Source organism: Equus przewalskii, chromosome 20 (genome assembly GCF_037783145.1).
Source record: "Equus przewalskii isolate Varuska chromosome 20, EquPr2, whole genome shotgun sequence".
Classification (NCBI taxonomy): Eukaryota; Metazoa; Chordata; class Mammalia; order Perissodactyla; family Equidae; genus Equus; species Equus przewalskii.
The window spans coordinates 49916423-49934180 of NC_091850.1; the positions used below are offsets into that span (position 1 = coordinate 49916423).

General features: G+C 42.6%; 1 protein-coding gene across 2 annotated transcripts in view; it reads left to right on the plus strand.

The window, feature by feature from the left end:
* Window positions 1-17758, plus strand: part of SEMA5A (semaphorin 5A) — a 460685-nt gene that overhangs the window by 102670 nt on the left and 340257 nt on the right. For both annotated transcript variants that reach the window (XM_070587216.1, XM_008513162.2), the window contains exon 2: window positions 12305-12400. The gene's annotated coding sequence lies outside the window, so the exon portion shown is untranslated. The remainder of the gene's footprint in view (window positions 1-12304; window positions 12401-17758) is intronic.

The window sequence follows — 17758 nt, forward strand, 5'->3', positions numbered from 1 at the left end:
CAGTTTATCATTTGATGCCAGATGGATTAGGTGTAGGGCTAAAACCACTCAATTATTCAGATTTCCTTCATGATTATTATTTTCTTTCCTTCTCCTGGATGGTTCAGTTAGAACCATTGCTATTACTTGCTCTTCACACCTTGCAGGTAGATGTGCCTTGTCTGTGAAGGAAACTCCCCCTCTGCCATCCTTGGCTGAGTGAGAAAGACAATGGGGAAGTTGACATCTTCCAAGGTTCACAGCCAAGGGAAGTCTTGAAATCTAGGCCACCTCTGACCTTCCCCTTTCTCATCTCAGGATGACTGTGATCAATTTGTATCTTTTCAGCTTCTGTCTGAAAGACCTCTGTGTGCCCAGAATATGAAAATAGGAGAGACCTAATTTGAAGGGAGTGGGTAGTTTATCTCTATCAAGGAATGGCAGTAAGCACCATGCTATTGCCTCAAATTATGGTTTAGTGGTTTACCTTAGGAGTCTTTGAGAAAAGCAGCTATCACCAAAATTTCATGCCACTTTTCTGATTTACAGCCCTTTTACAATGCTTGGAAATGGGGCAAGACTTGAGGAATTGTCAGTAAATAATGAATAGCCATGTGCAATCCGAAGCACATGAGGAGGTTAATGGCCAACAGGGCAAGATATTTTGTTCCGAGTATAATAATGGGTCTTATCGCCTGCCCACACAATGCTATCAGCTTTCCTTTGGAATGAGGGGTTTTGTTTATGGTTTAATTTCCCTGGTGTTTACAGTGACTGCTGCATTGATAGGAGTGTCCGTAATTAGATGATAGTTTCTCTGATGGGATGTGTGAGGAGAGATAGACAGATGTTATATTAGCACTCGACTGAGATGCTGGATGTTGCTGGTTCAAGAGAAGCATGTGGATGAGAAGCCTAAAGTGACAAGAGCATCTTAGTTTAACACTTGAGTCTATATAGTTTGAAAAAAAATCCCAAAGCAAGGACAGGCCTGTGTACTGCCGTTGCATGACTTTATTTTCTGCATCATTGTTTTGTCCTCTTTGCTAGAGTTGTACAGACCTTTCTTTAAAGCTGTGGATTCAATTATTAGGCTTATTATGCTCATGGAGTAGTGTCACTTCTATAGACCTAAAAAGTGGTAGACTGGAATTCTAAGTATGAACTAACAGAATCAAAGAACATAAGAACATTGAGATTAAAATGCACATTTTGAAGTCAAGTAAAAAGGCACCCAAGAACATATTGATTTTCTGGTGCTAAATTATCTAAAAAGCTTTTAAGTTTTTAACTTGGTAAATCACATCATAATCTCATGTTCATTTTGGCCAGAGCACATGGGTGTTTTCTAAAGCCACATGTGAAATAGAAAACTGGACGGTGAGGGGGGTGCTCCTTTGAACTTCTCTTTGCTCTGCCATTAACTGGAGAGAAGGGACACAGGAGTGAGGGCGGAGGGCTGTGAGTGAACAGGCAGCCAGCCAGCAGTCAAGTGCTTTCAGGACACTGCATGTGTGAGGGTGCCTGAAACCCACGGTTATGGAAAACGGAAACCCAGAAAGCAAACCTGTGGCGTTTGTTTGAATCAATGATTGTAGAACTGCAACAGAGGAAACGCTCCAGTTCAGCTGAACATTGTTCATTGAGAAATTGGAGTGATTTTTACTTAGCCATTGACCTGACATCTATGAAAAAATAGGTTTACTAAGGGAATTATCAGTGTAAGCATGAGATTTACAAAGATAGTGTTTATATTACTGAGGGAAAGGTATTTTCCTGACTGGTCCCTGTTGGTCCCTGGGTTGACCTCGTTCTTGTCTTGTCTCTGTTCATGACGGCAGCCGTCTCTCCGTGGGGACATCTCTGAGCACATAGAGAGGTTCTCAGGGTGAGTGGAGACTGCTTCCCCAGGGAGTCTATAGAAGGACCTTTGTAGATGCCAGTCAGCTTAATAGGCAAGAAGAGGGGAGATATTGGTATGTTTGCACAGAGGAATCTGTCGTAAGTTTGGATTTTACAGAAGTTGAACAGGTTGTAAAAAAGGGAGCCCAAACCTTTGCGAGTAGCATTGGAAAGCTTCTTCTGAGACTGGAAACCTTCTAAAGAGAAGTAAGCAGAGGATTCCGTTCTGAGTGAAGATGGGATCAAGGCAAACCTAGAGCCTCTGGGCCAGGAAGATATGATTTTCTCTCCTCGGGACTTTCCCTCCAGCACAGCCCACCATCCTCCAACTCCTGCCTGTGTGCCTGCCGAGTGCCTGGCATGTTCTAGACCTGGAGGAGGGTCAGCAGCATCTGGGTTTCACCCAGGTTAATTTGCTCTGTTTGTCTGAGTGATTTTGATTGATCTCAGATTGGGTGATGTGATGTCAAACTGGAAGAACGTGTCTAGAAGCTAACTTTAGGGTTGTGCCCCTGGTCTGTTACCATTTACACACACCCTGAAAAAGCATGGAGGAAGCCTCATCAAATGTCTTTCTTGAACATGCTCCTTTCCTTAGGTCTGGCCTCGGGGATTCAAAGTTGAATAGGACATGATGACTGTCCTTGACAGGGGGAAGCAGACAAGTAAACCATAGAGGGTGATATGAAATAACCAGAGGTGGGCACTGGGTGCCCTGGTCACAGAAGAGAGGCCACTACATCACATGGGGACACGAGGGACACATGGATTTCAGAGAGCCAGCAGGAATGCAGGAACAGCTGTTAGAATGAATGGCTTGAGTGATGAGGTGAAGCCAATAAGATATAATCTAAAGGGTGGGAAAGAGAGAGTTCTGGATTCGGATTTATAAATAAACTTTGTACAAACCCCAAGGAGGGGAGTTACTGTCTCAACAGCTTATAAAATCAGAAGTAAAATACAAACCAAAACCAGCGGTCAGTTTAATACTGTTTCTCCCACATGGGGGGGGGTTTGTCTTCTTGAGAGCTTATGGAAGGGAAACACAGACCCACCCCACTGTTGGCACAGGGAGAAGGGGCAGGGCAGACACTCTGGGGGAGTTCACCGTGTGGCAGGCGTCATCCTATGCACTTCACCTGTGTTAATACATTTGCTGGCAGAGCTTGTCAGTAGAAAATAATGAAAGCCCATTTTGTGGAACATGGTCTGCATTTCAAAATGGTCTTGTTTACCTTCCAGTTAGGTCAACAGAGTGAGCTTTTATTGCATATGCTGGTTGTGATTAACTGTGGTTCCTTTAATAAACAGTAAGCTCAGAAATTTCCTCGGATTCTTCAACACTCTTCTCCCAGGTTTTTTAGGTCCATGTAATTTTAGGTCCATGTTGTCACTCATCAAGGATGGGGAGAGGGATGCAGGTAGAGGGGGCACCCCTTATGTCAGGCTTGTGGCCTGAAAATTTTAAGGGACGTGTGTGTTGTGAAGGAAATGAAAGAAGCATCTTGACTCATACAGAAGAGGGTTCCTTTCACAGCAGGTTTGCATCAGGACCTGCCTGGCCTTCTGGTTCCCTTTAGTGAGTCCGGTTTGATCAGATTGTCTTGTTGATGGAGGCTGCAGGATGGGCAGAGCAGCTTCATGACTAATCGAAGGCAGCTGACATGGTTGTTGTCACGTTGGTGAAGCTGCGCTGGTTCTTCTTGGGGAGGAAGTTTCAGTACAGTTTGTGCTGAAATGGATGACATGACTCATTGCCAAATGTGAAAAAAAGAAAATCTTTTTATTCCCCCGTATGTGTAAACACTCTAAACACAGCAGTGTTCATAGGAAGGTAAGACACCATCTGGTTCAATGCGTAGTAGCCTATTTCTTATTTTTATCACTAATTTATGTTGAAAGGATGACAAATGGAACAGAATTCAATTTTTGGTGATGTAACACACCCAGGGATTCGGATAGTGTTAAGCCTTCTGTAGTCTCAAAAACATGAAGCAAATGCTTAGGTGGAATGACTCCCATCCCAGAGCAACTTGGCCACATGCCTTAATGGGAAAATGAGATGCGTTTTTCTTCTTCAGGCCTTGGTGCCCACCTTTGGCAATGGAGGACCCAACAGGTCATTGGGACTGATTCGAGCAGAATTTAAAAGTGTTTTATTCTTCATGTCTTTGGAGAGATGAATGCTCTAAAATGACTTCAGAGTAATTGCTGGGTTTAAGCCAAAACACAACACTATAGTTTGACTTCTAAGTCAAAACACAATTTGCTTGGCCCAGATCACTGTATACCATGTGAAACAGCAGCACTGAAGTCTGGGCACCGAAAATAAATGAAGTCATGGAAAATCCAAAATTGACACAGCCCAGCGTGCATATTGGATGGCCTGAGTGGGTTTGTAGTAATCTGACTGCCCTTACTGCGTTAAAGGAAAGGGTCTTTTCACTTCTCTCTACTGGGTTAGAGAGAGAGCTTCCTTTGTAGCTAGGAACTTCTAAAAAACTGCTGTCTGTTCTGTTTTTGGGAAAATAGTTTTCTGAGTGATTTAACCCACTGCCATTTCACTAACAGTTCATTGTGAATTTCCCAGTCAGCCGTCTTTCCAGCGATAAATAAGCCCCTTTTCTCTTTCATGCTCTTGCTGCAGACCTTTGCGGGCCTCAGTTCAGCTTGGTTCTGGGGACGTTTTGGTGCCAGCTGTGGGTTTAATCTGTGGCAGTGATTTCCCTCTTCCTGTGTGATGACCTGAGGGCTGATAGAAGAACCCAAGCCCTTCCTGTTGGCTTTAACAGAAGTTAAGTAACAATAGTGGTTAAATAGTTTTTTTTAGAGTTGAATCTTGATCTTAGTATTAAATCTTGAATTTAGATTTAGAGTTGAGTCTTGAATCTCTTTTGTGTAGGCAGGCTACTGCGTACAGGGGAAGTCTTGTTGGATGTGTTGTTCTGAATAAGTAGGAATTGAGAGACCACCTTTTTCAAAAAGGCTGAGATGCCCTTCTCTTTCTGGGTCCTGAGATTGTCGTCTAGAAAGGATGGATCAATTTAGCTGTCAAAATGAAAGCTGAGAGGCCAATTGCCCATGCAAATTAACCACTTGTGCAAGCACTTCAAAATTGCCTACATGAAAAGCGAGGCTGCCCTTTGAAAATTTGGCACATGGTGGCAGAAATAAGAAAGTAGTCACTATTTGGAGACATTGGTATCCTTAGAGAGCAGATTTTAGAAATTGTTCATTTTGACAGTTGCTTGGTTTTTGGCAACTTGTTTGGTTTAACGAGGAAGTCATTTTTGTCCCCCTTCTTTCCCTCGGCTCCCATGCCTCTTAGCAGCCCAGAACATGTCTCATTGTCTCACGTGGGAGTAAAGGAATAGGAAGCATTTTGCTCCAGTTTTATTCCAGTTACCGAGGCCATATATCAGTTCCAGGGTTATCATTTTCTACCAGGCTAATCTGCACGAAGACTAAATGGGAAACTATTGGCTTTCTTTCTTCCCAGATGTTGTTTGGATTAGTTAACGCTTTGAGAAAAGAAATCCCCAGTTTCCGCCTTCCCTTTTCTGGACGTCTCAGCTGTGTTTAATATTTCTAAACCATCACATTTCACAGCGACTACTATCTGATGGAGAGAGGAGTCTTGGGGTGGATCTGGTGTGAAGGCTCCAAGTAGGAAGTGTATTTCTCTTCCTTGTGCATCTTACTCTTCTGATGCAACTTTCAGAAGTGTCTGCTCTTCTGTTCATGGAGGCAAGATTTGCCTCTGCTGGTCTCAGAGCCAGATGATCACATCGTTAATTGACTCAAACCTGAGGCCATGTGTCCCCAGGGGAGGACACGCTGTTCGTGAAGCCTCAGCCATCGGTGCGGCTGGTCTCCAGGTGTTCCTGAGATAGCCAGAGATTTAAAGGAGGGAAATTATGACATCTGGCACTTGTCTTTTGAAAATGTACATGGAATAATTATGAAAGAGATTATTGATTGGTCTTGATCAATATTTGGCATTATTTGTACAGAAAATAATCAGCTAGTTAACTAAAGAGATCATTTCTGATTTGGGGAAAGCTATTCCCAAGGGTGAATTCCTTGAGGACAGAGTCCTTCCACGCAGCTATGGCGTCCTGCATGTCATCCTTCCATACATTCTGTACTCAACTGCGATGTGGCAGAAAGTCTCCGATTAGCCATGTATGCTCATGTGAAAAGTAAGGCAAAACATTTATGTGCTTTTCCGGGTTCAATATTGTTGTATAGTCACAACTCTCAGGATCTGATTTTAGATGTGCTTTTTTTCTCCCTGTACATTTGTTGTATCACACATTTTTGTGTAAGATCTCTAACCTTCTAAAGCCACAGCTATTGATGCTGTCCCTATGGAAACATGGCTTGGTTCAGACACTGTTTGCAGATGCAGAGTTTGACTGGGTGCAGCACGGATGTCATGTGCTGGCCAGTGCAGCAAACCTAGAGGCGAAGGAACACCTTGCAAAAATCCTGTGACTTGGGCACTACATCACATCCCTTTCTAATGCTGCTTTCCAGTATTTAGGCATCATAATGTCAAATAATATTCCAAGTTTAAATGGCAGTATTGAACAAATCAACAGACCTATGTTTAAAGAAAAATAAAACTCTAATAAGTTTTTAAATTTGAATTCTGACCCCATCTTGAATGTAAAGCCGTCGCAGTCTTGTATTTGGGGAGATCAAAGTGAACCTGCTCCATGGGCCAGCCTCTAACGCCAGCCGGTGTCATCAGCCCAGAGCCGAGGGACAGGTGACTGCTCCTCAGCGCACACTCAGGATGGCTCTGTCCAGCCTGCCGCTTTCATCACATACTTTCTTCAGCACCTCAAGCTTTATGCCCATTTTGGCTTTTCCTCTTCACATTGTTTTCTTTTTATTTTACTTGAGGTCATTGGTTTATAATATTACATAAATTTCAGGTGCATGTCACTATATTTCAACTTCTGTATAGATTGCATGTTCACCACCGAAAGTCTAGTTTCCACGCATCACCATACACGTGTACCCCTTTACCCCTTTGCCCTCCCCCCACCCCCTTCACCTCTGGTAACAACTAATCTTTTCTTCATATCCATGTGTTTGTTTGTTTATCTTCCACATGTTTTCTTGATGCTAGAATTTGCGCTCAGGAATGTGGCAGCACTAGGAGCAGAGGCTCTGCCCTCCTCCCTCTCGCAGATCCCAGCCTGCCTGCAGTTGTGTTTATGTCCTCGAAAGTCTGCACCTGTTCGGAGCACCCACGTGTCTCTGCAGCTGCTTCTGTGTGTTTCTCTCCCCTCCCTCCTTTTCTCATGTGTGCTTCTTTGCCTCAGCCCCTCTCCTCTCTGCCACTTTTGCATTGATGCCTCTTTCTCTGTTCCTGGTGCAGCCACTTCCTTTTCTTTTATGAATGGTTGGGGTTTCAGAGGACCCCCCCAGCCTATAGGAGCCTGCCTTGCTTTCAGGCAGCATCTTTCTTTACCCTGAATGTCCCCATTGATTTCTCCAGGCACTGTCCAGTGGGACACAGCTGTTTGAAGGGAATGGCAGAGACTGTCAGGTGACTTCGTACAGGAAGAGCAAAGTGAGGGACAGTGTTAGAAAGGAGAGCATTGTGCACAGAGAGAGTGACTGGATGTCTTCCATCCCCTGTCACCTCTGAGTGGTAGATTCTCCAGACAGTTCCTGTCAACCAAACCAAGGGCATTGGACTAATGAGCTAACAACAGTAATATCCTTTACTCATTTTATATTTAAATTCCAAGTAAGAAAATTCTGATTCTCTGTTTCCAGTCTTGTTTTATATTCAAAGACATTCATTCCTCATTTAGTTTCTAGACAACTAACGTTTTGCATAAATGGGCTATGATTTATAGTCTTTTTTAAAAAACTATTTTAAAGTCTAAAGTTCTCCTGTGCAGCTTCTTGCCCGTGGTTTCTCCCCTTCTTGTCTGTCCTCTGCAGACCTGCCATATTGATCGTCCTAAACACCACTCCCACCCTGGCATTCCAGTGAGCCTCCAGTGACTTCCCCTTCCTTTGGATGAAGTCTCATCACTTTCTCATGTTTACGTTCCCTGATTGTCTGCTTTTCCAGCTCCCTGGAGTGGCTCCTCTGAGCCTTCCTCCCACATGGCCATGTGTGGGAGTGGCCTTGGGGATGAACAACCTTGCCCCGCCTTCTGCTGGTCCAGGTACTCCTGATGCCGCCCTCGCTGCTCCTTAGCCTCCCACTTGGAACCGTTTCTCCCATTTGCTTCCTTGTTTTCTTTCACTAACTTGAACCTGAGGTCAGCTTTTCACCTGTGGTCCTCGCTGCCCTTCAGTCCTGATTTTCTGCCTGAGCAGACTTGCTTTGCTGCACATGTCGCCAGTTCAGTCTGCACTCCTGCAAACTCCTATCTCAGGTGGTCCTACAGTTGGGGTTTCCATCAATTTACCCTACGCCAAGGTGGTATCAGACAGCCATGCTCCAATTCAGCATGGCTCGGGCCAAAATGGCTCTTCATTCCATCTGAGGATTCGCAGGTATTCCTGCCTGACGTACTATTTGCTTCACCAGCAATGCACCCCACTCAAATACACTTCGTCATCTCCTTTAATATCCTACCCACCTCTCAAAGCCCAGATCACATTTCTTATTCTTCCTGGAAGCTTTCCCTAACTCTTCTGCCTGGAAGTAACCTCCTTTTTCTCCAATTTCATAGTATTTACTGAATTGTATAGCAGACAAATCACAGTATCATGTATGAACTCCTAAGAGCATAATTGGTTTTTGCTTCGTCTTCTAACCACCTACCACACATGGCCATGGGGGGCGCTGTGCATGATGGTTAACTGACGGATTGACAGATGATGAGATGTCTTTCAATTAAGCGCCACGGCCACTGGTAAAATTCTTGCAAGTTGTGAAACCCTGTCCAAGTAGCTCAGAGGATTCCTGAGCCTGCACCTGATGGGGTTTCTTTTCATCCCTCCACTAAATGTCTTTATGATGCCAGGTGGTCTCGTCCATTTTCGTTTTATTTCCTCTGATTTTACTGTGTTGCGATTTCTGAATTGAGCTCTTAAGACTGGCCTGAAATTTTAATTTCTCTCATGTATCTCTAGGATAAAGGCCAACACTCAGCTGACCTTTGGTTTCTAGAAGAATTGTTTAAATCCACATTTTTCCTCATTGTGAATAGGATGGGCCTGGGGAAGATTGCGTATTTTAGCAGAAGGCCATGTGTCGATGGGCACTTAGTGAGTTATAATTGATGTTTCAATTTGATGTATGCATTTCAGTTTAGAGACAATTTGAAGAGCCTGTGAAGGTGGCTACAGGGTACAACCTCTCAGAAAGGTTTATTGTTTGAAAATCACAGTGTTGCAGGAATAGTTGTGTACAACTGTGTGCATAGTAGCGGGTTTTTCCAAGGCAAGGCTCTAAATGACAATCGTGATGCAGAAGACTTAGGAGATGGTTTCTTATAAGGTTGATACTAAGCTAAAAGACAAGAATAAAGGTAATACAGAATTGATTGAAATGGGAACGCTTGTATGTTAATATTTAACGGGTAGTTAAATATCCGCTTTAAAATATGCTGACCTCCAGTCTGACGTGACCCTCTGGGGCTTTGGAGTTTCTTTACCTTTTGACTTTCTTCTCAGTTTTCTAGAAAATATGGCAGTGATTTATGGTTTATAAATCAGCTAATTTAGGACCTCAGTGGGGGAGGATGGGAGAGCTCAGCCTCCAGACGTGAAGGGGCCATTGTCTGTGACTTGAGCTCAGCTCCCATTCAAGGTCACTGCTTCGTTGCTGTGGTTTCTGCTCAAGAGCCTGCACTGCTCAGCACATGTGGGTGTCGTGTTCAGTGGTATAAATTCCTTGAGAGGGTGGGACGCCTACCCAGGTAAGGGTTGACCCTCCAGAGCAGAAGGGTCCTGCTGCTGTTAGCTTGGCCGTCACACACCAGGACAGTAAAATGTCTTTTTCACTGTTGATATAAACACAGGCCTAGTAAAACCCTTTCAGGGTGTGTGCCCCCGAATCCTGCTCCTGGAACTGGTTTCCAGTTGTGACTTCAGATTCTAAAGAGAGTTGTGTTGTCCCCCAAGCCACATGAACTCTGTGTTGGGCGTTCTGTCACTTGAGTGTTGCCTTTTCATGAAGAAGGGGCTCGGTTTTGAAGTCTGGAGGTTGGCTGTGGAGTGTCTGGCTGTCCAGGCTGTGGCTGGCCCTGCCCAAATTCAGCAGGGATGTTCTTTTCCTGTACTATTTGGTGTCAATGATTCTGAATTCTTACAGTGTCCTTTTTGACCTCTGTCTTTTTTGCCGTTTAAGAGGATGGCCGTCCTCTGCAGGCGTGACTCATGGATGTCCTGGCTGAGGAGCCACATCAGCTAATTTATGACCTCACTGAGGGAGCGTAGGAGAGCTGGCCTCCAGAGCCACCATCAGCCCTGTTTTTAGTTTAATTCTGACACCGGGGAACCTATAGAAATTGCCAGATATTCATGGCAGTAACCAGTGGATCTGTCTAACTTTGTTACTCAAATTTTGGTAAGAGATAAACAAATACAATGACATTTTAGTACTAATTGTAAAGCAGGTTTTAGGGCTCAAGAGAGGAAGTTGGTGCATTCAAACGTGCTGTTTAATAAAGAAGTCCCAACTAGCATATTTGTTGCCACACCCAAAGGAGATATTTTTGGTGTTGTGAGAAAGGAATTGGCCGCTCCTAGGAATTTTGCTGGACTGAGTATGCCTTCTTACCTTGGGGAGAGCTCCCTTACTCCTCTTTTGGCCTCAAGGATTTGCATCTGCACCTCCTCCTTTCCAGAGGATGATGTCAGGAACTTTCAAAGACTCAGCTGGGACCACAGCGGCATCTGTGCGGCAGCGTGTGAGCGCACCTGGGCTGCGGGTGCCTTCGCAGGCAGTTCTGAATGTGTTGCTTTAGATCACCCCCCTGGCTTCTAATGAACTCACCAAAGGGGGATGGAGAGGCAATGTCACCTAGGCACTGCCCTCCGGCCTCTGAACCTCAGGACTTCCAAACAGCATTTCAGCAGATATAAAATTTTACAAATTTCCAGATGTTGTAGTTCAGTTTATTTTCTCCAGGCACACGGCCTTTAGATAATTACTGAAGTAGACAGTGTGGGAATCATCGCACAGAGGAATAGCCAGAATATTCCGGGAACTTCTACTCCCCCTTTTCTCATCATCATTCTCATCTACTACCCAAGTGTATGTGTTGGGATAGGCAACGTCAGTGTGTTCCAGGTTGACGGCAGCCAGAAGGTGCCGAGTTTGCAGAGTAGCAAGAAACTACATCAGCGGGGCCGGCTCCGTGGCCGAGTGGTTAAGTTCGCGCGCTCCGCTGCGGCGGCCCAGGGTTCGGATCCTGGGCGTGGACATGGCACCGCTTGTCAGGCCACGTTGAGGAGGCATCCCACATCCCACAACTAGAAGGACCTGCAACTAAGATATACAACTATGTACAGGGGGTGGGTTGGGGAGATAAAGCAGGAAAAAAAAAAGATTGGCAACAGTTGTTAGCCCAGGTGCCAATCTTTAAAAAAAACAAAAAGAAACTACATCAGCTAGGACAACAGAGAAAGCGTGATCCCAGAAGGGCAGTGTTGGAAGTAACAGGCATCCGTGACTAGCACTGGATGTATTTCTTTTATGAATAAGAAATGGAAAGTAATGCATTTCTTCAATTTCTGTCATACTTGGTTTCAGGGAGGCTGGCTTTTGCTGTAGTCTTCTGATCATATTACAATATCAAGCTTTTAGGACATTTATATGTTAAGTTGAATGAGGAGATTGGACAGCTTTACTTGGTTTTAGTAAAGTGAGTTGTGTTCACAGTTTACGGTTCTTTTTCGTATACAGTCTCATATTGTGTCCCCAATCAATTTATGTGTAAATAAAAATACAAACTCAAATTTCTGCTGTAGTTTATTTTACATCTTCTTCCTTTATGTCCTATTTTTGAAATGCAATACTTAAGATACTATATATTCATAAAAATGGAATTGAAAGAGCCATCACGAAGTGGGTAAAGTCACACAACCCATCTGCAATTGATGTTCAAGCTGCTCAAAGTAATTCAAATGGGTTTGAAATGATGGTCCTTTTCGTTGTTTCATGAGCTTTGTTTTCATATGTTAAAAGCATTTGAATTTTTGTTTCTTCTTTTCTGAAGAAAGAAATTCATTGGTGCACAGGATGCTAAGCTATGGCTATTGCGTTTATGACTTCCAAGCTGTCCTGGGTCACCCTGCTTTAAGCCTTAGATTGCTGAAGCAGCTTGCGTTGGTTGTGCAGGCCATTAGTAAGACTTTCTAGAATCGATAAACAATGACTACTACCTCTTTTAAGATGGGTTAATAGGTCTTTGTTTTTTTCTTTTCTTTTTTTGAGGCGCTGGTGTGTGAGAGTTGGGCTTGACTGCCCAGGTGCCCGTGGACTCTCAGTGTGATACATGATCGAGGACACGCTGCAGCCCTTCCCTCCTTGGTAAGTCCGACACCTAAAGGAGAAGTGAAGGAACCAGTGATTTTATAGATTGAGATACTACAATAGCTTGTAAGCATCGCTTATTTCTGCTGTTAAAAATGGCAGTGAATGACCAAGCTTTCAGAAACTGAGGCACAGAGAGGTTTCATAATCTGCCCCAGATCTCAAAAGTCAGAGGCAGAGCTGGGGTTTGCACCCATGTTCTTAACTCTACACAATACTGCTTCTCAGCACCAGGAAGGCCTTCTGAGTATAAGCATAGACATACTTTCCTTTTCCTTACTGGAAATACTCAGGTCCTTAAAGGAAAGCTCACAATAAATATTAAGAAATCCATTTTTTTGGCCAGCCCAGTGGCATAGTGGTTAATTTCGTGTGTTCTGCTTTGGTGGCTGAGGGTTCGCCAGTTTGGATCCTGGGTGCAGACCTAAACACTGCTCATCAAGCCTTGCTGTGGTGGCATCCCACATACAATATAGAGGAAGATTGGCACAGATGTTAGCTCAGGACGAGCCTTCCTCACCAAAAAAAAAGCAATCAGTTTTTCAGACTGCAATTTAAGTCAGGAGATAGCAAATTTTTTCTGAAAAGGGTAAGGTAGTAAATATTTTAGGATTTGCTGGCCATGGAGTCTCTGTATAATAACTCAACTCTGTCTTGTAGCACTAACTCAGCCACAGACAATATGGATGTGAGCAAACTTGACTGTGTTCCAGTAAAACTTTATTTACAAAGACGAGTGGCAAGCTGAGCTGGATTTGGCCCAAACGCTATAGTTTCCTGAGCCCTGATCTACATCATTCTTGCAAGGCTCGGAAATTTCACAGGGTAGAGAGTGAGAGTGTTTTAGTGGCCAGTAGGTATGAGTCCCTTTACAAAATTTAGCTTGGATGCTCAGAATTTAATCATAAGCCACTTTTAATGAAATCTGCTGTAAATGCAAAAACCTACTCCTAGAGTAAGTGCATGTGTTGTTCTAATGCTTGACGCCATCTGTGTGCACCAAGTGCATTAGTCTAAGTCTCAGCACCTAGTCTACAGCTTTGCTCAAAGTAGAGCCTGATAAGCTTTGTTCTTTCAGTGTATTTTGTTAATCTATAATGTATAGCTCATGATGAAATAAGTTCTGATAGCATTTCCTATTTTGGTCTCCGTATAGTTTCTAAATGTGACATTTTTATTTTGCACCCTTGTATATACTGCCACTTATACATATTAGGGTACGCATGCAATTGTCTTGGGTTGTCTGCTAATTAGACTGCACAAAAGTGTTCTGGTCTCAAATCTTCCTCTTCTAGTATGAGCAGAATCAGATGTTTACAAGAGTCAAGTCTGAACAAGATTGACATACTTAAATCATGGGATAAAATGACCATACCCTTTGCCACATACATCAAATGAGGTGGTTTACAAATTTTTTTTTGACTTTTTCTTACAAAAGGATACTTCTAACACCTCAAGGCCTATTTGACTCTCTACTGCACTTTTTATCATCTAAAAAGATGGGCAAAGGAAAAGTGGTTAATTTGTGTTTCTTTAAGAAATTTAAGCAGGGAACTGCTCTATTCCTTCCTTTGGTCATTCATTCATTCATAGAAATAAATAATTGTAGCAAGTCCATGAGCCTGATGTAGCAGAATTTTGTAGACATGCCTTTTTCAAGAGCCACTAGTTCCTAGATACTTGTTCTATAAGTAATGGAAAAGTGTTCTTCACTTTGGTAGTAATGATATGAAAAGTAAAATTCGAGTTATAAAAGTAATGGAAAGCTATATATGGTACCATATTAACTGGAAAAACAGATTGAAGAATAATGCATTTAATAGAATCCCATTCATCTTAAAACACACACACACACACAATCTCTACACGCGAGTACATGTATGTTACAAAGTCTACGAGAACATATATCAATATATGCCAAATTCTAAACAGATTATCTCTGGGGTTGAGGATGGTTTGCACTTTATGGGCCATATATTCACTGTTTAAAATTTTCAGGAGTATTGTATTTTTGCAACTTAAAAAAATGAAAAAAGAAGGATTAAAATAGTGAGTGCTCATTATGGAAATTATATAAAGAAGGGGAAAAATTCCACCCATAATGCCTCCACCAAAGACGACCACTGCTGTCATTTCATGTAATCTTTTATAGTATATTCTTGATAAGGAATTTACAGAGTTGAAATAACACTTGACATAAAATTTTGCATACTGCTTTTTCACCTTTTATAACACACTTTTTATATTATACAAGTATGATAATATATTATTGAAAAATGTTAATAAACCTCTTTTAATGCATCATAATATTCTATCATTTACAGGCCCTATAATGTAATGTACTGCTTCTTTTTTGCTGGATATATATATTATTTCCAGTTAAAAATCGAAGACAGTGCTGAAATGATCATGACAACGGAGTGTGCACACACCTCGTATTCCTGGATTCCAGTCCTACTTTATTTAATAGAACTTAATCCATTATGTTGAATATTATTAAGTCATTATCACAGTGCTTTCACTCTTGTCTCATTTCTGTACCTAACTTTTGGTGTTTCCTTTAAATGTTATGTGATGTGTTGGGAAGATCAAGGCAACGCTGGTCGAATCATGTACATATTGGTTGATGTCCTCGCCTGTTGAGTTTTGAGCACTCACCTAAACTATTAATTGAATTAATTAATTATCATGTGCAAGCAATAATGGTTTCATAGTTTATAAATTCCAACCGAGAGAGAATTAGCTAGGTTTCTCTTTCTGAAATGGAGGTTAACCTGATTTTGGATAGATCAAACCACAACTCAACTCTCCGTCTTGACTTTTCTTGGATTTCTAGATTTCTTGGCTGTAAAATAAGGAAAATGAGAGGACATAATTTCAGACTGGGAATAGGCATTGAGAAACCAGCCTGAGTTTCTGGAGAGAAAGCGATGAAATAGGAAAAAAAATGTGCTTCCTGAGTTGCTATCAGCATTTCAATTGGTGCTGCTGTGTTCATGGGAATTTTATTTTGTGATGGTTGCAATGCATTTCTAGGTATGTTATTGACACAAGGTACAACACTTGCTTAAACATGCTGAGTGGTTGTATGCTGGGATAAAGATTTAGCCTGTCATTCTTGATAATGTCAGAAATGCCAAAGCTGGGGACTCTACTCTTTAGTATTCCTGTCCTATTGTCTAGTCAGCCTGATGGAAGATGTCCGTGAGGTGATTTGGAAAGGGCCATGCACAGCTGATCTGTTTTGTCACATGCATTTCACTCCGCATTACCAAAGTTCACTGACAGGAGAATTGTCTGCTGCCATTATCCACCTTAGAATGCATTGGAATTCCTATTATGGAGCTGGGGAAACCTTGCTTTCTCTCCTTCTGTTCTCTTCTGTATGGGATTTTGGCCTTTTGTCTCATTTGTTTAGGTGAGTGTCTGCCAAGGCTGTTATTGTCCTGAAGGTTACTGGCTTTCTGACTACTATAAATATTTGTGAATCACAGATGTGGGGTGAAGTTCAGAATCCATTTTCTTTCCTTTGTTTCGCGTTTAAGTCAGGCTGGGATGGTGTACGTGTGCTGTTCATTCTCAGACGTGCATTAGAGGGGCAGATGTGTGTGGGGTTAATTGCTTGGATTTGAAGATTTACATGTGTGTGTATGGATACTGCCCCCTTGACTAAACTGTGTGTAAGATCTTTTTCGGCAGGACTTTCCTCAGGGCATAAACCAGACCCCATGTTTGGATTTTTGGATTTCATGGGACTTGGGGTTTTCCTGCATTGTGGTCTGCAGATCAGACTATTGGAGAGGCTTCTATAGTTGCAGGGCCTCAAACCTAATCAGTTCGTGTTTTATCCACTGGAGCTTTTCATGTGGTTTTCATGGGTGTTTGTGTCTCTTTTAGCCTCCCAAGCCACAACAGGATCAGGCATTTTGCTTCATTTGCTTTTGCTTAAAGCTTGGACAGTAACCACTATTGGTTACACCAAACAGAAAAAGCAGAGGTTGGAAAGATGGTCAGAAGATTCTGGGAAGTAAATACCACCACATTTTCATACAACAGTATCTAAGAATAGTGAAGAGATCTTACATTTGCTGCGTTGAGGAATTAGGAGGATGCATCTAAGTTGTTTACAATAGCTCAGCTATTTTTGGAGTGGGAGTAACTGCCCTTCTCAGCTCGGAGGCCATGTTATACCTTTTGACAACTCTTCTTCCTCCTTTCATTGCAGGCCACCTGGTTGCTATAGTGATAGTTTGAAGGTGAGGCACCTGCCCGAGCTGGCCAATCACACGTCCCATCTGGTGGCCACTGACTAATTCTAGTTAAGGCTTGTCACCCCAACTTGGGCACCAATATCACTTTCTTTCTCTCCTACTTAAAGATAGTACTTAAAGAATTCTTCCTTTTCTTTCCTGCTTCATCAGTTTTTATTTTCTTCTCTCTGTCGGATCTTTCCAGTAGGAGTACAAACATGTAGCATTAAAAAAATGACCTGTTGACTCTAATTTCGCCTCCAGCTATGACCCACTTCTCTCCTTCCCTTTACAGAAAAACTTCTTAAAAGCACTTGCTTATATTTGTTGTCCTCAAATCCTGTATTTCCATTTCCTCTTGAACCCACTTTGATCACTCATACATTCCATCAGTACTGCCTTGTCGAAGTCACCAGTCACTGCCATGTTGCTAAGTCCAGTGGTGGAGAATCAGTCAGCAGCATTTGTTCAGTCCATCTCTCCTGCCTCTTTCAAGGACTTTCTCCATCTGGTTTCAAGACACCTCATTTCCCTGGCATGAGTCCTGCATCTCTGGCTGTTCCCTCTTACCTCAACTGCTCATCTCCCTGTCCTCCAACCACTGGAATCCCTTAAGGTTTTAGTACTTTGACCTCCCTCTTTTCCCACCATCCTCACCATTTGTGTAATTTCTGTCCTCCCCTCAATGTAAGCTTCACGAGAGCAGGGATTTTTGCCTGTTTTGAGTACTGCTGCATCTCCAGGCATATGGAAGAACCTAAGACATAAAAAACTGTCAATAATTATTTGTTGAATGGATGGATTGATAGATGTATGTATGGATGGATGGATGGATGGATAGATATATGGATGGATCTTTTGAGAGTTTTCAAACCAGGTAAGAAAAAAACCTATTTCTAATTTGGGCATAGAGCTGGAAGTCTATGAGGCTTTCTGCAAGAGGAAGGAATGGAATGAACCTCCCTCTCCCCCAGTCAGAGTCTAGTGTATTTGGTGTCATTTCTACATATTGTCCAGGGGGTGGATAATATTTGCCTGTTCACCAATTCTCAGCTAATGTCTCACTTCCTCTATGGATCTTTTTCTTCCCTCTCCATGACCAGAT